General features: G+C 51.0%; 1 protein-coding gene across 1 annotated transcript in view; it reads left to right on the top strand.

Moving 5' to 3' along the window:
• The window catches only part of LOC140405523 (growth/differentiation factor 11-like), a 421,047-nt gene that overhangs the window by 368,165 nt on the left and 29,774 nt on the right, over window positions 1-23,108 (top strand). The gene's annotated exons all lie outside the window — the stretch shown is intronic.

Genomic DNA, 23,108 nt, shown 5'->3' on the forward strand with positions numbered 1-23,108 from the left:
CTGTACTCTCTCTCTCTCTCTCTCTGTACTCACCGTGTGTAACCCGTGGGCCCTGTTATCTGTCTCTGTACTCACCCTGTGTAACCCCCTGGGCCCTGTTCTCTCTCTCTCTGTACTCACCCTGTGTAACCCCTGGGCCCTGTTCTCTCTCTCTGTACTCACCCTGTGTAACCCCTGGGCCCTGTACTCTCTCTCTCTGTACTCTTCCTGTCGAACCCCTGCGTCCTGTTCTCTCTCTCTCTGTACTCATCCTGTGTTACCCCTGGGCCCTGTTCTCTCTCTCTCTGTACGCACCCTGTGTAACCCCTGGACCCTGTTCTCTCTCTCTCTCTCTCTGTACTCACCCTGTGTAACCCCCTGGGCCCTGTTCTCTCTCTCTCTGTACGCACCCTGTGTAACCCCTAGGCCCTGTTCTCTCTCTCTCTCTGTACGCACCCTGTGTAACCCCTGGGCCCTGTTCTCTCTCTCTCTCTGGACTCACTCTGTGTAACCCCTGGGCCCTGTTCTCTCTTTCTGTGCCCATCCTGTGTAACCCCTGGGCCCTGTTTTCTCTCTCTCTGTACTCACCCTGTGTATCCCCTGGGCCCTGTTCTCTCTCTCTCTGTGCTCACCCTTTGTAACCCCCTGAGCCCTGTTCTCTCTCTCTCTGTATTCTTCCTGTCTAACCCCTGCGTCCTGTTCTCTCTCTCTCTGTACTCATCCTGTGTAACCCCTGGGCCCTGTTCTCTCTCTCTGTACTCACCCTGTGTAACACCTGGGCCCTGTTCTCTCTCTCTGTACTCACCCGGTCTAACCCCTGGGTTCTGTTCTCTCTCTCTCTCTCTCTCTGTACTCACCCTGTGTCACCCCTGGGCCCTGTTCTCTCTCTCTCTCTGTACTCACCCTGTGTAACCCCCTGGGCCCTGTTCTCTCTCTCTGTGCTCACCCTGTGTAACCCCCTGAGCCCTGTTCTCTCTCTCTCTCTGTACTCACCCGGTCTAACCCCTGGGTCCTGTTCTCACTCTCTCTCTCTCTCTCTCTCTGTACTCACCCTGTGTCACCCCTGGGCCCTGTTCTCTCTCTCTCTCTCTCTCTCTCTCTCTCTCTGTACTCACTCTGTACTCACCCTGTGTATCCCCTGCGCCCTGTTCTCTCTCTCTCTCTGTACTCACCCTGTGTAACCCCTGGTGCCTGTTCTCTCTATCTCTGTACTCACCCTGTGTAACCCCCTGGGCCCTGTTCTCTCTCTGTACTCACCCTGTATATCCCCTGGGCCCTGTTCTCTCTCTCTCTCTGTGCTCACCCTGTGTAACCCCTGGGCCCTGTTCTCTCTCTCTCTCTGTCTCTCACTGTGTAACCCCTGGGCCCTGTTCTCTCTCTCTCTGTACTCACCCTGTGTAACCCCTGGGCCCTGTTCTCTCTCTCTCTGTACTCACCCTGTGTAACCCCTGGGCCCTGTTCTCTCTCTCTCTGTACTCACCCTGTGTCACCCCTGGGCCCTGTTCTCTCTCTCTGTGCTCACCCTGTGTAACCCCCTGAGCCCTGTTCTCTTTCTCTCTGTACTCACTCTGTGTAATCCCTGGGCCCTGTTCTCTCTCTCTCTCTGTACTCACCCTGTGTATTCCCTGGGCCCTGTTCTCTCTCTCTCTGTACTCACCCTGTGTAACCCCTGGTGCCTGTTCTCTCTCTCTCTGTACTCACCCTGTGTAACCCCCTGGGCCCTGTTCTCTCTCTGTACTCTTCCTGTCTAACCCCTGCGTCCTGTTCTCTCTCTCTCTGTACTCATCCTGCATAACCCGTGGGCCCTGTTCTCTCTCTCTCTGTACTCCCCCTGTGTAACTCCCTAGGCCCTGTTCTCTCTCTGTACTCAACCTGTGTATCCCCTGGGCCCTGTTCTCTCTCTCTGTGCTCACCCTGTGTAACCCCTGGGCCCTGTTCTCTCTCTCTCTCTGTGCTCACCCTGTGTAACCCCTGGGCCCTGTTCTCTCTCTCTCTCTGTGCTCACCCTGTGTAACCCCTGGGCCCTGTTCTTTCTCTCTCTGTACTCACCCTGTGAAACCCCTGGGCCCTGTTCTTTCTCTCTCTGTACTCATCCTGAGAAACCCCCTGGGCCCTGTTCTCTCTCTCTCTGTACATTTCCTGTCTAACCCCTGCGTCCTGTTCTCTCTCTCTCTGTACTCATCCTGCATAACCCGTGGGCCCTGTTCTCTCTCTCTCTGTACTCACCCTGTCTAACCCCTGTGTCCTGTTCTCTCTCTCTCTGTACTCGCCCTGTGTCACCCCTGGTCCCTGTTCTCTCTCTCTCTCTGTACTCACCCTGTGTAACCCCCTAGGCCCTGTTATCTCTCTCTCTGTACTCACCCTGTTACACCCCTGGGCCCTGTTCTCTCTCTCTCTCTACACACCCTGTGTAACCCCTGGGCCCTGTTCTCTCTCTCTCTGTACTCACTGTGTAACCCCTGGGCCCTGTTCTCTCTCTCTCTGTACTCACTCTGTGTAACCCCTGGGCCCTGTTCTCTCTCTCTCTCTGTACTCGCCCTGTGTATCCCCTGGGCCCTGTTCTCTCTTTCTGTGCCCATCCTGTGTAACCCCTGGGCCCTGTTCTCTCTCTCTCTCTCTCTCTCTCTCTCTCTCTCTCTCTGTACTCACCCTGTGTATCCCCTGCGCCCTGTTCTCTCTCTCTCTGTAGTCACACTGTGTAACCCCTGGTGCCTGTTCTCTCTATCTCTGTACTCACCCTGTGTAACCCCCTGGGCCCTGTTCTCTCTCTGTACTCACCCTGTATATCCCCTGGGCCCTGTTCTCTCTCTCTCTCTCTCTGTGCTCACCCTGTGTAACCCCTGGGCCCTGTTCTCTCTCTCTCTCTGTCTCTCACTGTGTAACCCCTGGGCCCTGTTCTCTCTCTCTCTGTACTCACCCTGTGTAACCCCTGGGCCCTGTTCTCTCTCTCTCTGTACTCACCCTGTGTAACCCCTGGGCCCTGTTCTCTCTCTCTGTACTCACCCGGTCTACCACCTGGGTCCTGTTCTCTCTCTCTCTGTACTCACCCTGTGTCACCCCTGGGCCCTGTTCTCTCTCTCTGTGCTCACCCTGTGTAACCCCCTGAGCCCTGTTCTCTTTCTCTCTGTACTCACTCTGTGTAATCCCTGGGCCCTGTTCTCTCTCTCTCTCTCTCTGTACTCACTCTGTGTAACCCCTGGGCCCTGTTCTCTCTCTCTCTGTACTCACCCTGTGTATTCCCTGGGCCCTGTTCTCTATCTCTCTGTACTCATCCTGCATAACCCGTGGGCCCTGTTCTCTCTCTCTCTGTACTCCCCCGTGTAACCCCCTGGGCCCTGTTCTCTCTCTGTACTCAACCTGTGTATCCCCTGGGCCCTGTTCTCTCTCTCTGTGCTCACCCTGTGTAACCCCTGGGCCTTGTTCTCTCTCTCTCTCTGTGCTCCCCCTGTGTAACCCCTGGGCCCTGTTCTCTCTCTCTCTCTCTCTCTCTCTCTGTGCTCATCCTGTGTAACCCCTGGGCCCTGTTCTCTCTCTCTCTCTGTGCTCACCCTGTGTAACCCCTGGGCCCTGTTCTTTCTCTCTCTGTACTCACCCTGTGAAACCCCTGGGCCCTGTTCTCTCTCTCTCTCTGTACAATTCCTGTCGAACCCCTGCGTCCTGTTCTCTCTCTCTCTGTACTCATCCTGTGTAACCCCTGGGTCCTGTTCTCTCTCTGTACTCACCCTGTGTCACCCCCTGGGCCCTGTTCTCTCTCTCTCTCTCTCTCTCTCTCTGCACTCACTCTGTGTAACCCCTGGGCCCTGTTCTCTCTCTGTACTCACCCTGTGTAACCCCCTGGGCCCTGGTCTCTCTCTCTCTGTGTACTCACCCTGTGTAACCCCTGGGCCCTGTTCTCTCTCTGTACTCACCCTGTGTAACGCCCTGGTCTCTCTCTCTCTGTGTACTCACCCTGTGTAACCCCTGGGCCCTGTTCTCTCTCTCTGTACTCACCCTGTGTAACCCCTGGGCCCTGTTCTATCTCACTCTGTACTCAAAGAACAAAGAACAAAGAAATGTACAGCACAGGAACAGGCCCTTCAGCCCTCCAAGCCCGTGCCGACCATACTGCCCGACTAAACTACAATCTTCTACACTTCCTGGGTCCGTATCCTTCTATTCCCATCCTATTCATATATTTGTCAAGGTGTAACCCTGTGTAACCCCCTGGGCCCTGTTATCTCTCTCTCTGTACTCACCCTGTGTAACCCCCTGGGCCCTGTTCTCTCTCTCTCTGTACTCACCCTGTGTAACCCCTGGGCCCTGTTCTCTCTGTCTGTGCTCATCCTGTGTAACCCCTGGGACCTGTTCTCTCTCTCTGTGCTCACCCTGCGTAACCCCCTGAGCCCTGTTCTCTCTCTCCCTGTACGCACCCTGTGTAACCCCTGGGCCCTGTTCTCTCTCTCTGTACTCACCCTGTGTAACCCCCTGGGCCCTGTTCTCTCTCTCTCTGTACTCACCCTGTGTAACCCCTGCGCCCTGTTCTCTCTCTCTCTGTACTCACCCTGTGTAACCCCCTGGGCCCTGTTCTCTCTCTCTCTGTACACACCCTTTGTAACACCTGGGCCCTGTTCTCTCTTCTCTGTACTCACCCTGTGTAACACCTGGGCCCTGTTCTCTCTCTCTGTACTCACCCGGTCTAACCCCTGGGTCCTGTTCTCTCTCTCTCTCTGTACTCACCCTGTGTAACCCCCTGAGCCCTGCTCTCTCTCTCTGTGCTCACCCTGTGTAAGCCCCTGAGCCCTGTTCTCTCTCTCTCTGTACTCACCCGGTCTAACCCCTGGGTCCTGTTCTCTCTCTCTCTCTATGTACTCACCCTGTGTAACCCCCTGAGCCCTGCTCTCTCTCTCTGTACTCACCCTGTGTAAACCCTGGGCCCTGTTCTCACTCTCTCTGCACTCACGCTGTGTAACCCCTGGGCCCTGTTCTCTCTCTCTCTGTACTCACCCTGTGTAACCCCCTGAGCCCTGCTCTCTCTCTCTGTGCTCACCCTGTGTAAGCCCCTGAGCCCTGTTCTCTCTCTCTCTGTACTCACTCTGTGTAACCCCTGGGCCCTGTTCTCTCTCTCTCTGTACTCACACTGTGTAACCCCTGGGCCCTGTTCTCTCTCTCTCTGGCCTCACCCTGTGTAACCCCCTGGGCCCTGTTCTCTCTCTCTCTGTGCTCACCCTGTGTAACCCCTGGGCCCTGTTCTCTCTCTCTCTGTATTCACTCTGTGTAACCCCTGGGACCTGTTCTCTCTCTCTCTGTACTCACCCTGTGTAACCCCTGGGCCCTGTTCTCTCTCTCTGCTCATCCTGTGTAACCCCTGGGCCCTGTTCTCTCTCTCTCTGTGCTCACCCTGTGTAACCCCCTGAGCCCTGTTCTCTCTCTCTCTGTGCTCACCCTGTGTAACCCCCTGAGCCCTGTTCTCTCTCTCTCTGTACTCAACCTGTGTAACCCCCTGGGCCCTGTTCTCTCTCTGTGCCCATCCTGTGTAACCCCTGGGCCCTGTTCTCTCTCTCTGTGCCCATCCTGTGTAACCCCTGCGCCCTGTTCTCTCTCTCTCTGTACTCACCCTGTGTATCCCCTGGGCCCTGTTCTCTCTCTCTCTGTGCTCACCCTGTGTAACCCCTGGTGCCTGTTCTCTCTCTGTACTCACCCGGTCTAACCCCTGTGTCCTGTTCTCTCTCTCTCTGTACTCGCCCTGTGTCACCCCTGGGCCCTGTTCTCTCTCTCTCTGTACTCACCCTGTGTAACCCCCTGGGCCCTGTTCTCTCTCTCTGTGCTCACCCTGTGTAACCACCTGGACCCTGCTCTCTCTCTCTCTGTACTCACTCTGTGTAACCCCTGGTCCCTGTTCTCTCTCTCTCTCTCTCTCTCTGTACTCACCCTGTGTAACCCCCTAGGCCCTGCTCTCTCTCTCTCTCTGTACTCACCCTGTGTTACCCCTGGTGCCTGTTCTCTCTCTCTCTCTCTGTCTGTACTCACCCTGTGTAACCCCTGGGCCCTGTTCTCTCTCTCTCTGTACTCACCCTGTGTAACCCCCTGGGCCCTGTTCTCTCTCTCTCTGTGCTCACCCTGTGTAACCCCTGGGTCCTGTTCTCTCTCTCTCTCTGTACTCACCCTGTGTAACCCCTGGGCCCTGTTCTCTCTCTCTCTGTACTCACCCGGTCTACCACCTGGGTCCTGTTCTCTCTCTCTCTGTTCTCACCCTGTGTAACCCCTGGGCCCTGTTCTCTCTCTCTCTGCTCATCCTGTGTAACCCCTGGGCCCTGTTCTCTCTCTCTCTGTACTTACCCTGTGTAACCCCTGGGCCCTGTTCTCTCTCTCTCTGTACTCACCCTGTGTAACCCCTGGGCCCTGTTCTCTCTCTCTCTGCTCACCCTGTGTAACCCCTGGGCCCTGTTCTCTCTCTCTCTCTCTGTACTCACTCTGTGTAACCCCTGGGCCCTGTTCTCTCTCTCTCTGTACTCACCCTGTGTAACCCCCTGAGCCCTGTTCTCTCTCTCTGTGCTCACCCTGTGTAACCCCCTGAGCCCTGTTCTCTCTCTCTCTGTACTCACCCTGTGTAACCCCTGGGCCCTGTTCTCTCTCTCTCTCTCTCTGTATTCACTCTGCATAACCCCTGGGCCCTGTTCTGTCTTTCTGTGCCCATCCTGTCTAACCCCTACATCCTGTTCTCTCTCTCTCTGTACTCATCCTGCATAACCCGTGGGCCCTGTTCTCTCTCTCTCTGTCCTCACCCTGTGTAACCCCTGGGCCCTGTTCTCTCTCTCTGTACTCGCCCTGTGTATCCCCTGGGCCCTGTTCTCTCTTTCTGTCCCCATCCTGTGTAACCCCTGGGCCCTGTTCTCTCTCTCTCTGTGCTCACCCTGTGTAACCCCTGGGCCCTGTTCTCTCTCTCTCTGTACTCACCCTGTGTAACCCCCTGGGCCCTGTTCTCTCTCTCTCTCTCTGTACTCACCCTGTGTAACCCCTGGGCCCTGTTCTCTCTCTCTCTCTGTACTCACCCTGTGTAACCCCTGGGCCCTGTTTTCTCTCTCTCTCTCTGTACTCACCCTGTGTAACCCCTGGGCCCTGTTCTCTCTCTCTCTGTACTCACCCTGTGTAACCCCTGGGCCCTGTTCTCTCTCTCTGTACTCACCCTGTGTAACCCCTGGGCCCTGTTCTCTCTCTCTGTACTCACCCTGTGTAACCCCCTGGGCCCTGTTCACTCTCTCTGCTCACCCTGTGTAACCCCTGGGCCCTGTTCTCTCTCTCTCTCTCTCTGTGCTCACCGTGTGTAACCCCCTGGGCCCTGTTCTCTCTCTCTCTCTGTACTCAGCCTGTGTAACCCCCTGGGCCCTGTTCTCTCTCTCTCTGTGCTCACCCTGTGTAACCCCTGGGCCCTGTTCTCTCTCTCTCTGTACTCACCCTGTGTAACCCCCTGGGCCCTGTTCTCTCTCTCTCTGTACTCACCCTGTGTAACCCCCTGGGCCCTGTTCTCTCTCTCTCTGTACTCACCCTGTGTAACCACTGGGCCCTGTTCTCTCTCTCTCTGTGCTCACCCTGTGTAACCCCTGGGCCCTGTTCTCTCTCTCTCTGTACTCACCCTGTGTAACCCCTGGGCCCTGTTCTCTCTCTCTCTCTGTACTCACCCTGTGTAACCCCCTGTTCTCTCTCTCTCTGTACTCACCCTGTGTAACCCCTGGGCCCTGTTCTCTCTCTCTCTCTGTACTCACCCTGTGTAACCCATGGTCCCTGTTCTCTCTCTCTGTACTCACCCTGTGTAACCCCTGGGCCCTGTTCTCTCTCTGTACTCACCCTGTATATCCCCTGGGCCCTGTTCTCTCTCTCTCTCTCTGTGCTCACCCTGTGTAACCCCTGGGCCCTGTTCTCTCTCTCTCTGTGCTCATCCTGTGTAACCCCAGGGCCCTGTTCTCTCTCTCTCTGTGCTCACCCTGTGTAACCCCTGGGCCCTGTTCTCTCTCTCTCTGTACTCACCCTGTGTAACCCCCTGGGCCCTGTTCTCTCTCTCTCTGTACTCACCCTGTGTAACCCCTGGGCCCTGTTCTCTCTCTCTCTGTACTCACCCTGTATAACCCCTGGGCCCTGTTCTCACTCTCTCTGTACTCACCCTGTGTAACCCCTGGGCCCTGTTCTCTCTCTCTCTGTGCTCACCCTGTGTAACCCCTGGGCCCTGTTCTCTCTCTCTCTGTACTCACCCTGTGTAACCCCCTGGGCCCTGTTCTCTCTCTCTCTGTACTCACCCTGTGTAACCCCTGGGCCCTGTTCTCTCTCTCTCTCTGTACTCACCCTGTGTAACCCCTGGGCCCTGTTCTCTCTCTCTCTCTGTACTCACCCTGTGTAACACCTGGGCCCTGTTCTCACTCTCTCTCTACTCACGCTGTGTAACCCCTGGGCCCTGTTCTCTCTCTCTCTGTACTCACCCTGTGTAACCCCCTGAGCCCTGTTCTCTCTCGCTGTGCTCACCCTGTGTAACCCCCTGAGCCCTGTTCTCTCTCTCTCTGTACTCACCCTGTGTAACCCCTGCGTCCTGTTCTCTCTCTCTCTGTACTCACTCTGTGTAACCCCTGGGCCCTGTTGTACTCACCCTGTGTAACCCCCTGGGCCCTGTTGTACTCACCCTGTGTAACCCCCTGGTCCCTGTTCTCTCTCTCTCTCTCTCTCTGTACTCACCCTGTGTAACCCCCTGGGCCCTGTTCTCTCTCTCTGTACTCACCCTGTGTAACCCCCTGGGCCCTGTTCTCTCTCTCTCTGTACGCACCCTGTGTAACCCCTGGGCCCTGTTTTCTCTCTCTCTGTACTCACCCTGTGTAACCCCTGGGCCCTGTTCTCTCTCTCTCTCTCTCTCTCTGTACTCATCCTGAGAAACCCCCTGGGCCCTGTTCTCTCTCTCTCTCTGTACTCTTCCTGTCTAACCCCTGCGTCCTGTTCTCTCTCTCTCTCTACTCACCCGGTCTAACCCCTGGGTTCTGTTCTCTCTCTCTGTGCTCACCCTGTGTAACCCCCTGATCCCTGTTCTCTCTCTCTCTCTGTACTCACTCTGTGTAACCCCTGGGCCCTGTTGTACTCACCCTGTATAACCCCCTGGGCCCTGTTCTCTCTCTCTGTACTCACGCTGTGTAACCCCTGGGCCCTGTTCTCTCTCTCTCTCTGTACTCACTCTGTGACACCCCTGGGCCCTGTTGTACTCACCCTGTGTAACCCCCTGGGCCCTGTTCTCTCTCTCTCTGTGCTCACCATGTGTAACCCCTGGGCCCTGTTCTCTCTCCCTGTACTCACCCTGTGTAACCCCTGGTCCCTGTTCTCTCTCTCTCTGTACTCACCTTGTGTTACCCCTGGGCCCTGTTCTCTCTCTCTCTCTGTTCTCACCCTGTGTAACCCCTGGGCCCTGTTCTCTCTCTCTCTGTGCTCACCCTGTGAAACCCCTGGGCCCTGTTCTCTCTCCCTGTACTCACCCTGTGTAACCCCTGGTCCCTGTTCTCTCTCTCTCTCTCTGTACTCACCCTGTGTAACCCCCTCGGCCCTGTTCTCTCTCTCTCTGTACTCACCTTGTGTTACCCCTGGGCCCTGTTCTCTCTCTCTCTCTGTTCTCACCCTGTGTAGCCCCTGGGCCCTGTTCTCTCTCTCTGCTCATCCTGTGTAACCCCTGGGCCCTGTTCTCTCTCTCTGTACTCACCCTGTGTAACCCCCTGGGCCCTGTTCTCTCTCTGTACTCACCCTGTGTAACCCCTGGGCCCTGTTCTCTCTCTCTCTGTACTCTTCCTGTCTAACCCCTGCGTCCTGTTCTCTCTCTCTCTGTACTCATCCTGTGTAACCCCTGGGCCCTGTTCTCTCTCTCTCTCTGTACTCGCCCTGTGTAACACCTGGGCCCTGTTCTCTCTCTCTGTACTCACCCGGTCTAACCCCTGGGTCCTGTTCTCTCTCTCTCTGTACTCACCCTGTGTCACCCCTGGGCCCTGTTCTCTCTCTCTCTCTGTACTCACCCTGTGTAACCCCCTGAGCCCTGTTCTCTCTCTCTCTGTACTCACTCTGTGTAACCCCTGGGCCCTGTTGTACTCACCCTGTGTAACCCCCTGGGCCCTGTTCTCTCTCTCTCTCTCTGTACTCACTCTCTGTAACACCTGGGCCCTGTTCTCTCTCTCTCTGTACTCACCCTGTGTAACCCCTGGGCCCTGTTCTCTCTCTCTCTGTACTTACCCTGTGTAACCCCTGGGCACTGTTCTCTCTCTCTGCTCATCCTGTGTAACCCCTGGGCCCTGTTCTCTCTCTCTCTGTACTTACCCTGTGTAACCCCTGGGCACTGTTCTCTCTCTCTCTGTACTTACCCTGTGTAACCCCTGGGCACTGTTCTCTCTCTCTCTCTGTACTCACTCTGTGTAACCCCCTGTGCCCTGTTCTCTCTCTCTGTACTCACCCTGTGTAACCCCTGGGTCCTGTTCTCTCTCTCTCTCTCTCTCTCTGTACTCACACTGTGTAACCTCTGGGCCCTGATCTCTCTCTCTGTACTCACCCTGTCTAACCCCTGGGTTCTGTTCTCTCTCTCTCTCTGTACTCACCCTGTGTAACCTCTGGGCCCTGTTCTTTCTCTCTGTACTCACCCTGTGTAACCCCCTGGGCCCTGTTCTCTCTCTCTCTCTCTGTACTCACTGTGTAACCCCTGGGCCGTGTTCTCTCTCTCTGTGTACTCACCCTGTGTAACCCCCTGAGCCTTGTTCTCTCTCTCTCTGTACTCACTCTGTGACACCCCTGGGCCCTGTTGTACTCACCCTGTGTAACCCCCTGGGCCCTGTTCTGTCTCTCTCTGTACTCACCCTGTGTAACCCCCTCGGCCCTGTTCTCTCTCTCTCTGTACTCACCCTGTGTAACCCCTGGGCCGTGTTCTCTATCTCTCTGTACTCACCCTGTGTAACCTCTGGGCCCTGTTCTCTCTCTCTCTGTACTCACCCTGTGTAACCCCTGGGCCCTGTACTCTCTCTCTCTGTACTCATCCTGAGAAACCCCCTGGGCCCTGTTCTCTCTCTCTCTGTACTCTTCCTGTCTAACCCCTGGTCCCTGTTCTCTCTCTCTCTCTGTACTCACCCTGTGTAACCCCCTGAGCCCTGTTCTCTCTCTCTCTCTGTACTCACCCTGTGTAACCCCCTGAGCCCTGTTCTCTCTCTCTCTGTACTCACTCTGTGTAACACCTGGGACCTGTTCTCTCTCTCTCTGTACTCACACTGTGTAACCCCTGGGCCCTGTTCTCTCTCTCTCTCTCTCTCTCTGTACTCACACTGTGTAACCCCTGGGCCCTGTTCTCTCTCTCTCTCTCTCTCTCTCTCTGTACTCACCCTGTGTAACCCCCTGGGCCCTGTTCTCTCTCTCTCTCTCTCTCTGTACTCACCCTGTGTAACCCCTGGGCCCTTTTCTCTCTCTCTGTGTACTCACCCTGTGTAACCCCTGGGCCCTGTTCTCTCTCTCTCTCTGCTCATCCTGTGTAACCCCTGGGCCCTGTTCTCTCTCTCTCTCTCTGTACTCACCCTGTGTAACCCCTGGGCCCTTTTCTCTCTCTCTCTCTGTACTCACCCTGTGTAACACCTGGGCCCTGTTCTCTCTCTCTCTGTACTCACCCTGTGTAACCCCTGGGCCCTGTTCTCTCTCTCTCTGTACTCTTCCTGTCTAACCCCTGGGCCCTGTACTCTCTCTCTCTGTACTCATCCTGAGAAACCCCCTGGGCCCTGTTCTCTCTCTCTGTGCTCACCCTGTGTAACCCCCTGAGCCCTGTTCTCTCTCTCTCCCTGCTCATCCTGTGTAACCCCTGGGCCCTGTTCTCTCTCTCTCTCTCTCTGTACTCACCCTGTGTAACCCATGGGCCCTGTTCTCTCTCTTTCTCTGTACTCACCCTGTGTAACCCCTGGGCCCTGTTCTCTCTCTCTCTCTGTACTCACTCTGCATAACCCCTGGGCCCTGTTCTCTCTCTCTCTGTACTCACCCTGTGTAACCCCTTGGCCCTGTTCTCTCTCTCTCTCTCTCTCTCTCTGTACTCACCCTGTGTAACCCCTTGGCCCTGTTCTCTCTCTCTCTCTCTCTCTGTACTCACTCTGTGTAACCCCCTGGGCCCTGTTCTCTCTCTCTGTACTCACCCTGTGTAACCCCCTGGGCCCTGTTCTCTCTCTCTCTGTGCTCATCCTGTGTAACCCCTGGGCCCTGTTCTCTCTCTCTCTCTGTACTCACCCTGTGTAACCCCTGGGCCCTGTTCTCTCTCTTTCTCTGTACTCACCCTGTGTAACCCCTGGGCCCTGTTCTCTCTCTCTCTCTCTCTCTGTACTCACTCTGCATAACCCCTGGGCCCTGTTCTCTCTCTTTCTCTGTACTCACCCTGTGTAACCCCTGGGCCCTGTTCTCTCTCTCTCTCTCTCTCTGTACTCACTCTGCATAACCCCTGGGCCCTGTTCTCTCTCTCTCTGTACTCACCCTGTGTAACCCCTGGGCCCTGTTCTCTCTCTCTCTGTACTCACTCTGTGTAACCCCTGGGCCTTGTTGTACTCACCCTGTGTAACCCCCTGGGCCCTGTTCTCTCTCTCTCTGTACTCACCCTGTGTAACCCCTGGGCCCTGTTCTCTCTCTCTCTCTGTACTCACCCTGTGTAACCCCTGGGCCCTGTTCTCTCTCTTTCTCTGTACTCACCCTGTGTAACCCCTGGGCCCTGTTCTCTCTCTCTCTCTCTCTGTACTCACTCTGCATAACCCCTGGGCCCTGTTCTCTCTCTCTCTGTACTCACCCTGTGTAACCCCTGGGCCCTGTTCTCTCTCTCTCTGTACTCACTCTGTGTAACCCCTGGGCCTTGTTGTACTCACCCTGTGTAACCCCTGGGCCCTGTTCTCTCTCTCTCTCTGTACTCACTCTGTGTAACCCCCTGGGCCCTGTTCTCTCTCTCTGTACTCACCCTGTGTAATCCCCTGGGCCCTGTTCTCTCTCTCTGTACTCACCCTGTGTAACCCCTGGGCCCTGTTCTCTCTCTCTCTGTGCTCATCCTGTGTAACCCCTGGGCCCTGTTCTCTCTCTCTCTCTCTCTCTCTCTGTACTCACCCGGTGTAACCCCTGGGCCTTGTTCTCTCTCTCTGTGCTCACCCTGTGTAACCCCTGGGCCCTGTTCTCTTTCTCTCTGTGCTCAACCTGTGTAACCCCTGGGCCCTGTTCTCTCTCTCTCTGTACTCACCCTGTGTAACCCCTGGGCCCTGTTCTCTCTCTCTGTACTGACCCTGTGTAACCCCCTGGGCCCTGTTCTCTCTCTCTCTCTCTGGTCATCCTGTGTGACCCCTGGGCCCTGTTCTCTCTCTCTCTCTCTACTCACCCTGTGTAACCCCTGGGCCCTGTTCTCTCTCTCTCTGTGCTCACCCTGTGTAACCCCTGGGCCCTGTTCTCTTTCTCTCTGTGCTTACCCTGTGTAACCCCTGGGCCCTGTTCTCTCTCTCTCTCTCTGTACTCACCCTGTGTAACCCCTGGGCCCTGTTCTCTCTCTCTGTACTGACCCTGTGTAACCTCCTGGGCCCTGTTCTCTCTCTCTCTGGTCATCCTGTGTAACCCCTGGGCCTTCTCTCTCTCTCTCTCTGTGCTCACTCTGTTTAACCTCTGGGCCCTGTTCTCTCTCTCTCTCTCTGTACTCACCCTGTGTAACACCTGGGCCCTGTTCTCTCTCTCTCTGTACTCACTCTGTGTAACCCCTGGGCCCTGTTCTCTCTCTCTGTACTCACTCTGTGTAACCCCCTGGGCCCTGTTCTCTCTCTCTGTACTCACCCTGTGTAACCCCCTGGGCCCTGTTCTCTCTCTCTGTACTCACTCTGTGTAACCCCCTGGGCCCTGTTCTCTCTCTCTGTACTCACCCTGTGTAACCCCCTGGGCCCTGTTCTCTCTCTCTCTCTCCTGTACTCACCCTGTGTAACCCCCTGGGCTCTGTTCTCTCTCTCTGTACTCACCCTGTGTAACCCCCTGGGCCCTGTTCTCTCTCTCTCTCTGTACTCACTCTGTGTAACCCCCTGGGCTCTGTTCTCTCTCTCTGTACTCACCCTGTGTAACCCCCTGGGCCCTGTTCTCTCTCTCTCTGTGCTCATCCTGTGTAACCCCTGGGCCCTGTTCTCTCTCTCTCTCTGTACTCACCCTGTGTAACCCCTGGGCCCTGTTCTCTCTCTCTCTGTACTCACTCTGTGTAACCCCTGGGCCTTGTTCTCTCTCTCTCTCTGTACTCACCCTGTGTAACCCCTGGGCCCTTTTCTCTCTCTCTCTGTACTCACACTGTGTGACCCCTGGGCCCTGTTCTCTCTCTCTCTGTACTCACCCTGTGTAACCCCTGGGCCCTGTTCTCATCCTGTGTAAGTCTGGGTACAGTTTTCTAATTGTACTCACCTCAGTGACATCATTGACTTAGGCATCGTGCAACCTGATCATAAATTGGCATTGCTCCAGCTTCGCCTACTTAGTGCTTCAGATTTTCTCATTTACCAGTTCCTGAGCGGAAGCAATGCCCGACAACACTACAATGAATAACTAAAATCAAAGTGTTCCCTGGTTGCCAGCTTATTTCCATTACTGGGGAAATTACAGCAAGGGGCCCAAGTTCTCAGTACAAGCACTGGATGCAGGAAAGGGGGGGTCAGGAGTAACCTTTACAGACAATATTGCAATGCTTTGCCGCAGGTTAATCAATGCTCAGAATAGCATTCCAATTGGTCCTGGGTCATTCCTGAAGGAAGAATGTGAGACTTGGGCCCGGAGCATGAAAATTAACCTGTGTAAAACGAGACCCTCAAAGGTCGGGAATCAAACAGAAAGAAAAATCTCTTCTCCTGCGCTCAAATCTCTAATGTTAGGAATGAGAGCTCTCAGTACAATCCTTCACATGACAAAGTACATTTTAAAATGTTCAAGTGTAAAACATCTGTTTGGTTTGCTGTCAATTCGTTGAAGAAAGATTACAATTCCCATCATACTTCATCACTGGGAAGAAATCTTTGCAAATTGGAATTGGCAGAAATGGGACGGTAATTTTAAAATAGTTGATAAATGGAAAGATGCAAAAGAGGTTCACTGAAAGAACAACAGGTTGGCGCACTGGATTAAGATGAGGGTTGCAAGCCATTCGGAAGGCAAGTGGCGGGTTGGCCTTTATTGCAAGGAGATTGGAGAACAGGAATAAAGAAGTCTTTACAGGGTTTTGGTGAGACCACATCTGGATTACTGGCTGCAGTTTTGGTCTCTACGTTTCAGAAAGGATACACTTGCATTGGAGGTGGTACAGCGAAGGGTCACAAAATTGGTGCATGGGATGAGGGGGTTGTTCTATGATGCGTGGCTGAGTAAATTGGATCGATATTCTCTGGAGTGAAGAAAAATGGGAAGAATTGAAGCCTACAAAATTCTGAAGGGGTTTAATCAGGATGGATATTGAGAGATTGCTTCCCCCAGGCTGGGGAATCTAGGACATGGGGTCACAGGGTTATGGATGTTCCATTATTGAACACATTTAAAGCTGGGATAGGCATCTTTGTGTGTCTCAGGTAATTTGGGAATATGGGAGCAGGCAGGAAAATGGAGTTGAAATCCAAGAACAACCACTATCATACTGCATGGCAGTGCCGGCTCGATGGACCGTGTGGTCGACTCCTGCTCCTGTCGCTCTGTTCCAAGAACTCTGCAAATCGGCTTGGACTGACGGTTCAAAGTCTTTTCTCGCCACTGGCTGCAAGGTTCAACCTAGGTCAAGGTGGACTTGTACCCACAGCACAAAAGTGGGCATAATGTGCCTCCAATCTGCCAATCCGTGGCAGAGAAAGCACCAATCAGGCTACTGTGGGAAATTAGGACAGTCACCTTCACTCAGGATGTTCCCGGACAAGATAAGTGTCAGCTTCTGCCATAACACCCATGATCTCGACAGCAGAACCAACACTGAATTGCAGCAGATGTAGGCCATTTTCTTGTGTCCAGCTTGGCCCTGTTCTGCTCCTCAATCGCCGTTTCCTTTCTGTTTTTCATTCCATAGCGTTTGGGCGCTGCTCCCAGAGTTACCACCTCCTTCCCACCTCTGCCATTCCCTTGGTCCCTGCCCCTTCACTTTGTGGGTCGCCGTTTCTTGGGCCCCATCATGTTTATTTCGGTTTCACATTTGTATTATTATTATTGAGACGCAGTACAAACAATTTTGAGAAAATGAGTATCACAGCTGGTGTCCTGTGAATGTGAAAATTAGTTTTGAGGGACCAAACACAAAGGGACAAAGTGACTTTGAACATTAGCGTTTCCCGTCTATATGCACGAGTTATCCCCAGAAAACACCATTCGCAACCTGCACAGGGATTCTCAACATATCAAATCACTTGGAATTCAGATTAGGAAAGAAAGGAAGGCTTGTATTATTTTTTATTCATTCAAGGGTATGTGGGCTTCGCTGTCTGGGTCAGCATTTATTGCCCATTCCTAATTGCCCCTTGAGAAGGTGGTGGTGAGCTGCCTCCTTGAGTCACTACAGTTCACGTGGTACAGATACACCGTGGTGTTTTCACAACCATCAGGCAGGTCAAACCACTTTGCAGCCAATGACGTGCTTTTGGATCCAAGAACAAACTCATTAACTAGTAGGACATTTTTAGTTCACACTAATCAGTAACTCAAAGTGGGAAGAGAGAGAGAGAGAGAGAGAGTCAGTTGTCGGATTAGTTACTCAGCATCTTTCAGAAAATGCATGATATTTTGTTCATAATCCTGCCTCACTGACCAGCAGCTTAATCATAGGCAGCCCACTCACTAATTGTGACAGGAGATTTAACCCACTAATCGCACCCCCCACCCCCCCCTCCCCTCATATCCAGTATTCGCTGTCATGTGAGAGGACCTTTAAGAAATGGGTGTTTATTGCTGCAGTGATGTCAGAGTGGGTGGAGCTGGGCTGTCAGCTTTTTACTTTCGTTTTTGAGCAGGCTGCAGGATAGTTATGTAGTCTGGGAAGAATGTTGCCAGAAAAGGTGGTGATATGTGGAATTCAGGGTGAGAGGAGTAGCGTTCCATTATATAAGGTAAGGTTGGAAAGTCCAGTGAAGAGTGGTGACGTGGTAGCAGGAGTAATAGAGAAACTATCTTGTCCAGGAATACAGTTTATCTTGGGTAATGATATAGCTGGATCGCAGGTGGGAGTGATGCCTACTGTGGTTGACAAGCCAGTGGAAAATCAGACAACTTAAGCGTTGAAGGACGAATATCCTGGGATTTTTCCAGATTGTGTAGTAACAGGGTCGCAAAGTCACAGGTTAAGACAAGAGGAGAAATCAAAGAGTGAAGATGAAGTTGAAGTGCAATTATCAGAAACGATTTTTGATCAGACGGTTGAAAAAGAACAAGAACAGGTGGAGGATGAGGCAGATATTTTTAGTTCAGGAAAATTGGCGGAGCTACAACAGAAAGATGTAGAAATAAATCGGATGTATCAGAAAGCATAGACGGAAGAGGAACCTGAGTGGATACCAGAGTGTTATTACCGTAAAAGTGATGTCTTGATGAGAAAATGGAGACCTGTACATATGCAGGCGGATGAAAAGTGGGCAGAAGTTCATCAAGTAGTATTGCCGGTAGGGTATAGAAAGGAGGTGTTGCGAGTTGCACATGAGGTACCAGTGGGAGGTCATTTAGGAATAAGGAAAACTCAAGCTAAAATCCAGAAACATTTTTATTGGCCTGGACTACATAACGATGCAGTTAAATTTTGTCGATCATGTCACACATGTCAAGTGATAGGGAAACCTCAAACAGTGATAAAACCAGCTCCCTTAATACCCATTCCAGCATTTGAGGAACCTTTTACAAGAGTCCTAATTGATTGTGTAGGACCGCTTCCTAAAACAAAAAGTGGAAATCAATATCTTTTGACTAGAATGGATGTGTCTACTAGGTTTCCAGAGGCCATTCCAGTACGTAATATTACAGCTAAAAGGATTGTGGAGGAGTTACTTAAATTCTTTACTAGATATGGACTACCCACAGAAATACAATCGGATCAAGGATCAAATTTTAGCTCAAGGTTATTCAAAGAAGTTTTGGATAGCTTAGGAATAAAACAAGTTAAATCAACTGCGTATCATCCAGAATCGAAGGGAGCGTTAGAAAGGTGGCATCAGACATTAAAGACAAGGTTGAGGGCGTATTGTCAAGATTATCCAGAGGATTGGGATAAAGGAATTCCATTCGTATTGTTTGCAATTAGGGATGCACCTAATGAGTCTACCAAATTTAGTCCTTGTGAACTAATTTTTGGTCATGAGGTAAGAGGACCATTTAAATTGATTAAGGAAAAATTGGAGAGAGAGAAATCGGAAATTACATTATTGGATTACGTGTCAAATTTTAGGGAACGATTAAATAGAGCAAGTGAATTGACGAGACAACATTTAAAATTTGCTCAAAATGTGATGAAACGGGTAGCGGACAAGAAATCCAAAGTTCGTAGTTTTGCCAGTGGAGATAAAGTTTTAGTGTTGTTACCAGTGGTAGGTGAACCTTTAAAAGCTAGGTTTTGTGGACCTTATCATAGAATCATAGAAGTTTACAGCATGGAAACAGGCCCTTCGGCCCAACCAGTCCATGTCGCCCAGTTTTTACCATTAAGCTAGTCCCAGTTGCCCGCACTTGGCCCATAACCCTCTATACCCATCTTACCCATGTAACTATCTAAATGTTTTTTAAAAGACACAATTGTACCCGCCTCTACTACTACCTCTGGCAGCCCATTCCAGACACTCACTACCTTCTGAGTGAAGAAATTGCCCCTCTGGGCCCTTCTGAATCTCTCCCCTCTCACCTTAAACCTATGCCCTCTAGTTTTAGTCTCCCCTACCTTTGGGAAAAGATGTTGACTATCTACCTTATCTATGCCCCTCATTATTTTATAGACCTCTATAAGATCACCCCTAAGCCTCCTACGCTCCAAGGAAAAAGTTTGATTGAAGTTGTTTAAGGATGGCATCCGGGCAATAGTAAGGGATGATATTGGTGCTATGGAGGACAAGGTTGAATCAATTTGGGTGGAAATCAGGAATAGTAAGGCAAAAAGGTCACTGATAGGGGTAGTCTATAGGCCACCAAATAGTAACAGGATGGTAGGGCAGGCAATAAGCAAAGAAATAACGGATGCATGTAGAAATGGTACAGCGGTTAGCATGGGAGATTTTAATCTGCATATCGGTTGGTTTAACCAGGTTGGTAAAGGCAGCCTTGAGGAGGAGTTAATAGAATGTGCCCGGGATAATTTCCTGGAACAGTATGTAATGGAACCTACGAGGGAACAAGCGGTCCTAGATCTGGTCCTGTGTAATGAGGCAGGATTGATTAATGATCTCATAGTTCGGGATCCTCTTGGAAGGAGCGACCACAATATGGTGGAATTTAAAATACAGTTGGAGGATGACAAGGTAAAATCAAGCACGAGTGTTTTGTGCTTAAACAAAGGCGATTACAATGGGATGAGAGAAGAATTAGCGAAGGTAGACTGAGAGCAAAGACTTCATGGTGAAGCAGTTGAGGAACAGTGGAGAACCTTCCGAGCGATCTTTCACAGTGTTCAGGAAAGGTTCATACCGACAAAAAAGAAAGACGGTAGAAAGGGGAAAAATCGACATTGGATATCTAAGGAGGTGAGGGAGAGTATCAAATTGAAGGAAAAAACATACAAAGTGGCAAAAATTAGTGGGAGACTAGAGGACTGGGAAGTCTTTAGGGGACAACAGAAAGCTACTAAAAAAGCTATAAAGAAGAGTACGGTAGACTATGAAAGTAAACTGGCTCAGAACATAAAAGCAGATAGTAAAAGCTTCTACAAATATATAAGACAAAAAAGAGTGGCTAAGGTAAATATTGGTCCTTTGGAAGATAAGAAGGGAGATTTAATAATAGGAGACGGGGAAATGGCTGAGGAGCTGAACAGGTTTTTTGTCTTCACAGTGGAAGACACAAATAACATGCCAGTGACTGATGGAAATAAAGATATGATAGGTGAGGACCTTGAGATGATTGTAATCACTAAGGAGGCAGTATCGGGCAAGCTAATGGGGCTAAAGGTAGACAAGTCTCCTGGCCCTGATGGGATGCATCCCAGAGTGTTAAAAGAGATGGCTAGGGAAATTGTAAACGCACTAGTGATAATTTATCAAAATTCACTAGACTCTGGGGTGGTCCCAGAGGATTGGAAAGTAGCAAACGTGACACCACTGTTTAAAAAAGGAGGTCGGCAGAAAGCGGGTAATTATAGGCCGGTAAGCTTAACTTCGGTTGTAGGGAAAATGCTGGAATCTATCATTAAGGAGGAAATAGCGGGGCACCTGGAGGGAAATTGTCCCATTGGGCAGACGCAGCATGGGTTCACAAAGGGTAGGTCGTGTCTGACTAATTTGGTAGAATTTTTTGAGGACGTTACCAGTGCAGTAGATAACGGGGAGCCAATGGATGTGGTATACCTGGATTTCCAGAAAGCTTTTGACAAGGTGCCACACAAAAGGTTGCTGCATAAACTAAAGATGCATGGCATTGAGGGTAAAGTGGTAGCATGGGTGGAGGATTGGTTAACTAACAGAAAGCAGAGAGTGGGGATAAATGGGTGTTTCTCTGGTTGGCAACCTGTAACTAGTGGGGTCCCTCAAGGATCAGTGTTGGGCCCGCAGTTGTTCACAATTTACATAGACGATTTGGAGTTGGGGACCAAGTGCAATGTGTCAAAGTTTGCAGACGACACTAAGATGAGTGGTAAAGCAAAAAGTGCAGAGGATACCGGAAGTCTGCAGAAGGATTTGGATCGGTTAGGTGAATGGGCTAGGGTCTGGCAGATGGAATTCAATGTTGCCAAGTGTGAGGCTATCCATTTTGGGAGGAATAACAGCAGAATGGATTATTATTTAAACGGTAAGATGTTAAAACATGCTGCTGTGCAGAGAGACCTGGGTGTGCTGGTGCACGAGTCGCAAAAAGTTGGTGTGCAGGTGCAACAGGTGATTAAGAAGGCTAATCGAGTTTTGTCTTTCATTTCTAGAGGGATGGAGTTTAAGACTAGGGAGGTTATGCTGCAATTGTATAAGGTGTTGGTGAGGCCACACCTGGAGTATTGTGTTCAGTTTTGGTCTCCTTACCTGAGAAAGGACATATTGGCACTGGAGGGTGTGCAGAGGAGATTCACTAGGTTGATCCCAGAGTTGAGGGGATTAGATTATGATGAGAGGTTGAGTTGACTGGGACTGTACTCATTGGAGTTTAGAAGGATGCGGGGGGATCTTATAGAAACATATAAAATTATGAAGGGAATAGATAGGATAGATGCGGGCAGGTTGTTTCCACTGGTCGGGGAAAACAGAACTAGGGAGCATAGCCTCAAAATAAGGGGAAGTAGATTTAGGACGGAGTGTAGGAGGAACTTCTTCACCCAAAGGGTTGTGAATCTCTGGAATTCCTTGCCCAGTGAAGCAGTAGAGGCCCCTTCTTTAAACGTTTTTAAGAAAAAGATAGATACCTTTCTAAAGAATAAAGGGATTTAGGGATATGGTGTACGGGCCGGAGAGTGGAGCTGAGTCGACAAAGATCAGCCATGATCTCATTAAATGGTGGAGCAGGCTCGAGGGGCCAGGTGGCCTACTCCTGTTCCTAGTTCTTATGTAAAGGAAATTAAGTGAGGTGAATTATGTGGTAAAAACACCAGATGGAAGGAAGACTCACCGAGTGTGTCATGTGAATATGCTTAAAAGGTACTTTGAAAGGGAAGGAGAGAAAAAGGAGGTTTTAATGATTCTAACTCAAAGTGACGAACCAAATCCAGATGACTGTGAATTTGACATACCTCAAATTAAATTGGAAAATGAGGAAGTTCTTAAAAATTGGGATAAATTGTTGAGTTACTTTCCAGAGGAAAAACGGACTGACCTGAGAGAGTTATTGATATCACGTGGGAAAGTTTGTAGAGATAAATTGGGAAGTACTAAAATGGCTATACATGATGTAGATGTGGGAAATGCTGTTCCAATCAAACAACATCCATACAGACTTAATCCTTTAAAATTGGCACAGGTTAACATAGAGATTGAGAGTATGCTTAAAAATGGCATAATTGAAGTGGGTTGCAGCCAATGGAGCTCACCCATAGTGATGGTACCAAAGCCAGACGGTACCCAACGGTTGTGTGTGGACTATAGAAAGGTTAATGCAGTTACAAGAACGGACTCTTATCCTATCCCACGTTTGGAGGATTGCATTGAGAAAGTGGGACAATCAGCTTTTATTTCCAAACTGGATTTACTTAAAGGTTACTGGCAGGTACCTCTATCTTAAAGAGCGAAGGAGATTTCAGCTTTTGTGACTCCAGATGTTATATACCAATTCAAAGTAATGCCATTTCGCATGAAAAATGCCCCAGCCACATTTCAACGGTTAACTAATACAGTCGTTTCAGGATTACCCAATTGTGCAGTATACATCGACGATCCGGTAATTTTCAGCCAGACAGGGACAGAACATTTAAAACATCTGAGGGAGTTATTCGATCAACTTCAGGAGGCGGATTTGGTGGAAAACCTAGCCAAAAGTGAATTTGGAAAAGCCCAAGTTACTTTCCTTGGCCATACAATCGGATAGGGTCGAATGGTCACACGGGATGTGAAACCGACAGTTATTGAGGAATTTCCGATACCCTCAGGACGAAGGGAAATAATGCAATTTCTTGGCATGAGTGGATTTGATCGAACATTTGTGCAAAAGTTTTGTAGCGTGATTGCTCCACTGATGGACTTGCTGAAGAAACGTCGCAAATTTCAGTGGACAACGGAGTTTCAACAGGCATGTGACTGCCTGAAAGCGGTGATAAGCAATGCTCGTGTTGGAGAATTGCAAGGGACTCCGTGATCAGATTGAACTAAAGTATCTGACTTTAAAGAGAAATGCCGAGGCGTAGAGAAATGGAGGGATTGTGCAAAGACCTTCTTGTTCAAAGAGACTGTCAATTGAGAAGGATTTCAGTTGGAGGAAGAAGAACGAGAAAAAAAAAGGACTATATTATTATACCTGTTTGTGTGTGTTGTTTTTTGAAACGAAAAAGTATATTTACTGTGTGC

This window comes from Scyliorhinus torazame, chromosome X, assembly GCF_047496885.1.
Source record: "Scyliorhinus torazame isolate Kashiwa2021f chromosome X, sScyTor2.1, whole genome shotgun sequence".
NCBI classification, from domain to species: Eukaryota; Metazoa; Chordata; class Chondrichthyes; order Carcharhiniformes; family Scyliorhinidae; genus Scyliorhinus; species Scyliorhinus torazame.